This window comes from Macaca nemestrina, chromosome X (assembly GCF_043159975.1).
Source record: "Macaca nemestrina isolate mMacNem1 chromosome X, mMacNem.hap1, whole genome shotgun sequence".
Lineage (NCBI taxonomy): Eukaryota > Metazoa > Chordata > Mammalia > Primates > Cercopithecidae > Macaca > Macaca nemestrina.
In genome coordinates this window covers 86,983,243-86,989,257 of record NC_092145.1, presented here as the reverse complement: position 1 = coordinate 86,989,257, position 6,015 = coordinate 86,983,243, and positions in this window count along the sequence as shown.

Sequence of the window (6,015 nt, the reverse complement as noted above, 5' to 3'; positions counted from 1 at the left end):
TACAGGATGCACACTGCAACTCTAAGGGGTACCACTCAGCTAGGTATAGACACAACCTACACAACTAAGACGGGGCCTAGGAGTAGTGATTCTGAAACAAAGAGCACAAGGGAGAGAGAGAAATCAGAGAGAGAAACTGAGGAGGCCAAGCGAGGACAGGATAAGTGAAGAGAGATGAGAAGAGAGAAATGATGGAAACCAAGAGCTGGAGGCTATAGCAATTTGTACATGTGCCTCTAGTGTATGAGCCTTCCATCTGCAGCAATCTTTGGAAATGAAGACCACTATCCAGGGCAGGATTGCCTTAGAAAGAGTAAACACACTCTTTGTGTGTGGTCTGCCTGCTAATTCCCTGGCGTCAAATCTCCGCAGCCTTTTCTTCCATCCCCCACTTCATTCTTTAAGGGGTTTCCAAGTACCTCTTTCTGTGTCTCCATTCCCTAGCTTACCGCTGACTCTCTGTGTGACCTTGGGTTGATCCTTTCTCTTCTCTGGGCCTCTAGTTCCCCATTGATAGCATAAGCGGTGGTTGGATAAGCTGTGTTACAGTGGCTCAGTTCCAGGATACTGTGTATCTATGATCCCATAATGTTAAGGTGTGTTTGTGTGTTTATACATGTGTATGAACTCGGACATGTCTCTGCCCCTTGGGCTTCAGCTTCCTAACTTATAAAATGGTAATATTTGACCCAGGCAATCCCTTAAGGCCCTTGCAGTCTCTAAATATCACAATCCCATCATTCTGTACTTTAGATGACCACCAGGCCTTCTCCTTAAGTCAGATCCTAGGGCTTCTCCTTGTATCATTTCTGTGCCTTTGTTATCCTTCTACCCATTTTCTTTGTAGTTCAACGATGTTTCCCTTCTCGGAACTCCCGGAAAACAACATGCAGATTCCCAGGCCCCTCCCCAAAGCTAAGGAGCCATGTTTCCTTCTGGCCATATCACTCTCAGCTTTAAAGGGCTATAAGAATGCCAGCAAATTACCTCCTCCCCACTCCAGCCATCACAGGAGGAAAAAAAAAAAAAAGCCATCTGCTTGGAGCAGTCTCCCACTACTAATAGTTTTTTTTTTTTCCAGTTGTCTTGAGAAACTAAATTATTCTCTAAATAAACCCCACTTAAGTTTATAATAGCTGTGATTTAAATGAGAAAATTATCACCTTCTCAGCCTGGAAAAAGCACTTCAATTCCTCTAGGGAAGAATTGCCTTCATTAGCCAGGGCCTCTCTCAAAACTTTCAAGGCTAGGGCCTCATGCTGGGGGTGCCACTCAAAATATATATTAAGAATACAAAGTCTAGGACACTGGAGTGAGCTCAAATTAGCCCCAGACCACCGGTGGGACACAGGCATTCAGGGATCATTGGGCTTTCAAGGGGATCATCCTACACAACCCCCTGCCCTCATGCTGGGCAGCCTCTTTTTCAAGCCAGACAGATGAATCTCTCCTGGTTGTAAGGGTCTTTGGATACCTCATTTCACAATTTATGCCAGAATTACAGAGCTGTAAGATTCTTAGAGATCATCAGGTCTAGCTACCTTGTTGCAGAGATGGGGATACTGAGGCCTAGAAAAAAAAAAGAACTTACCCAAGGTCACATAGTGAGTCAGTGGCAAAGCCATAGGAAAAGCAGCAACCACATTACAGTTTGATTTTGCCAATTTTCCACACTTCATCCTTCACCCTTTATGGCCTAACACTCTAGTTGAAGTCATCCTTGTCATAGTTTTTGGCTCACGTAAATTCCAAAGTTTTAGGCACAAGGGGAACTACCAAAGAGAGGGCCCTACTCCTTCCTTCAGTTTGGTTCAAATAACTTGCCAACAACACCTGATTCTGCTTGGGACCTTGGTTATCTGACAACATAAGCCTATGACCAGCCTCTGTATTATTTTATGACTGCTCTGGCTTAGTTCCCAGCCTCTTTCTCTATAATCAGGCACAGCTGCCCCATCCTTTCCACAGACAGGAACTGCTGTAGGTCATGAAAGCTTCACCTCTACTCAAGAAACATCTTTAAGAGCATGCCCTATGGGAAAGGAATGGAATGGGATGTATCATCCCTGGAGATCTTGATGACTTAGCCTTCTTCCACCCCAACTCCTGTCCTCCCAAACACCTTCCCTCCCAATCAGTTCCCTCTGCTGATAGCTAGTCCAGTGAGTTCTAACACCCATAGGTTATCATGAATAAAACAGGAGGTCTGGAGACACATTTTAGGACAACATGAAAGAGGGTATTAAATTAAATTCTGCAAAAGTGATGTGTATGTAGCAGAACTTACAAAAGCTGTCATTGTGGAGTCTTGGGAAGGGAGAATATGAGGATCCCACTTGTTGCATTTTGTTTTGCATTCATCATCAATTCATTCATTCATTCCCAAACAGCCACCAAAAGTCTACTGTAGGTCAGGCCCTGTGCAAGATGCTAAGGATAAAGAAATAAGGCATAGACCCTTGCCCTCAAGGAGGTTCCAGATTAGTGATGGCCATGTGCAAAGTGTTGAATAAACCTAAATGAATCTCTAATTTTGCTTAGGGGACTCAAGCAACACTTCATAAAGGAGATAAATTTGGAGTGATTTTGGAAGGACAAAAGAGAGTTTTCCAACAGGAGAGGTGGGAAAGGGTGCTCCAAGCAGAGGAACTAACACATCAAAAGCCCATAGCTGTATTGTAGAAGCTAACATTTATTGAGAACTAGCTATGTGACAAGTACCTTATGAACTAACTCATTCAATCCTGACAACAACCCTATAAGGTAGGTAATGTTATTATCCCATTTACAGATGGGTAGTTGAGACACAGTGAGGTTATATGACTTACCTAAGGTTATCTTAAGTAGACAATAGGGGAGACAGTATTGCACCCTTGAGAGCTGAAGCTCTTAACCACTACATGATATTTATATATCAAGTAAATAATATCTAATCTCTTTGAGATGCCAATGGGAAATATCTTGGCTAGCACATGGAGTTGAAGGGGGTAGGGACACAGAGGGCGAGCACAAGAAGAAGCAGGTAGGTCAAGTCAGCAACAAAGGGCCATGTGGAGGAACAGTGAGGAGCCACTGGAATGAGGGAGACATCTGCATTACGTATGACTCTCAGGTATAAATGCAGGTGTACATGGCATATTTCATTTGCTTACCTCCATGTAAGCCATTAATGTCACCTCCCACATTGGTCCAGGATCCAGCAGGCTTATGCAGCATCCAGAGAAATGGGAGAAGGGCCTCTAATCTTCAGTTTTTCATTGCCACTGCTGACATCCCTGTTACCTAAGCCCAGTCAATGGACTATGAATGAGGCAGGCTGAAAACTGTACTTGAGGACATTCGGCCCTAGGCAACCCCTGTCTTTGGCCTTGGGTTACAAAGAGCTCGTGAGTCCCAAGACAGTGCTCCATAGGTACCTTTGTTATACTTCTAATATTTTATTACTATATTTATAAATATACAATGCTGTTTCTGTACCAATACAGCCTTGTAAAACAAGCATAATACCATCTGATTCTTACAAAAGATACTCATTTTAAAAAGACAGTAAAATAAACAAGAAAGGTGGCATTTGTGATTTAGAAGGAAGCTAGGAGGGCAGAAATGTAGTTTCCTGGCTGGTGGTGCTAATGAGGCCCCACTGAAGTGGTAGGGGTGCCTAGATACTTGTCTTCTGGCCACAAAGAACTGCTTTGCAAAATTGAGCTTGTTAATAATATTTTATTTTCTTGTCATTATTTCCTTCTTTGCTCTGTTTTTAGTATTTAATACAATTATTTGTGAAATGACAGCCAATTTCACCTGTGCCACAAAGAAGCAGAAAAGATGTGTGGCAGACTGCTTGTCCTTATCCCGTATCTACTCTCTTATTCCTGTCTAACAGAACATTAATTTTGTTTGAGGCAGACGTGTGCCCAGCTGAACAAACTACACTTCTCAGCCTCCCTTGCCTTGTAGAAGTGCAGCCAGATGACAGGTATCCAATGAGATATAAGCAGAACTCACTGTTGGGATTCTAGAAGTTTGTTTTTTTAAAGAGGGTGGACTCTGTGGGCACACAAGTTTTGCCTTTTTCCTGTCCTCTTCTTTCTTCCTGCAATGCAGGCATAATGCCTGGAGCTTCAGGAGCTATCTATCCTGTAGATAGATACCTATATCATTAGGATGATGCTACAGGCAAGAATGGCAGAGCATAAAGACACAAGGGGCTGAATATCCAGTGGTTCCTGGATTTGCTAGCTTTTGATTTCTTGTTAAATGAGAAAAGCAAACTCTTTTGCTTGTTTAAACTTCCGGGTTTCTCTGTTTGCTTATTTCCTTTTATTATTTGTGGTCAAATGCAATCACAAATTTATGTAGTTTTCATATCTTCTTGAGCTAGAGTTGAAATTCGAATAGTGGGGCAGTGGTGTCTGCTGAGAAAGAGATCATCCTGAGAGGGGAGCTGTGGACAGCCAGTCCTTCCCCTCCTGCAGGCCTTCCTTCTCAAGCTCTTTTTTGTCCAAACCTGGGGTTTTCTCCGTGCTCATTAAATTGAGAAGTCTGTTCCCTTACAAGGGGTGACAGTGAGAATCAGTGCCTTCAAGGGAAAGTAAAACCCAGTAGATAAAATATGGGCATCTGATACAAACTGTACCTTCCCTCCTACACCCTTGTCTTTTGGAACTCTTCTTTGGCAAAATCTAGGATGTTCCCAGTTCTGCTTTTTAAAAATATGCAAATGTAGTGATTTAATAGTGATAAGCAAGACAAAATGATAGAATTGTGCTTCCTTTACAGACAGGGGACAATGAAATGTTTAGTCACAATTTTTTCATATAAACCTGAAGCAATATTCATATAGAATAAACAGCCTACATATAACTGACAGATGATAAATATACACAGTTTGACCAAAGCAAAATATATATGGAAAATTGTTGGAATTATTCATATTTTGCATTCAACATGCTCACTCTATTTTAAAATTAATACATGTAGAAGATCATAATAAATTATTTCTATTATCAGACATTACAGAGAAGGTATATTCCATTGTTTGTAACTATTAAAGTAACTATTAAATTAGAAAATGCTACTATACCCCATACTAAAAAAAAAGTTCTGATTCATTTAAAAATTTAAACATTGCATTTTAAAAATTGCTATAGAATTATAGTTACTGACAGGCATTTTTAAAACACACTAATTCCACCATAGCCAACAAGTAAAATTTAGAACGATATACGTAATTTTTATATTCCTTGGTTAAGAGTTTTTCTTTATTATAGTAATAAAATTTAAAAGTAAAAAATGTATTAGTGGAAATATTTCAACATTGTAATGATTTGTCAATTTCTTCCAATTGAAAATAATTTAGAATTGTGTATCCACATTTAAAATGTTACATGATGATAAGCAAAATTCAAATACAGAGTATCTGCCAAGTCTGAACTAGTTTGGATAACTTGAACAACCATTTTTAAGTACATGAAACACAATATTTTCATTATTATATTTATAAATATACAATACTGTTTCTGTACCAATACAGCATTGTAAAGCAAGCATAATGCCATCTGATTCTTACAAAATACGTTCATTTAAACAAGTCAGTAAAAATAAACAATAGTAGCCACTTTTAAAGCACACAAACTGTAAAACTGCTGTTTACTTTCTTAAGATTGTTCTGTGCAATAACAGAGAAGTAAAATCAAATGAAGAACTCAAAATGGTTAAATATGCAAAAAATGGTTACTCACAGTTACATCGCAGCGTTCGATGTGTAGTCTATGTACCACTCTATGCATATTCTTTTTATTTTTTAAATTTCAAAATAAAAAGCATGTGTTGTCTACAGGTTCATAAAACAACATAACAACAAGAGCAATCCAAGAGCATGTAACACAGATGTTAATGGAGATTGACAAACTATGGACCAAGGTTTTATGTCTATTTTAGAGTGTTTTCACATTCGAACAGTGTTTACAGAAACCACTTCACACAGAAGAAAACATTGCCTGCCCACACAAAAAA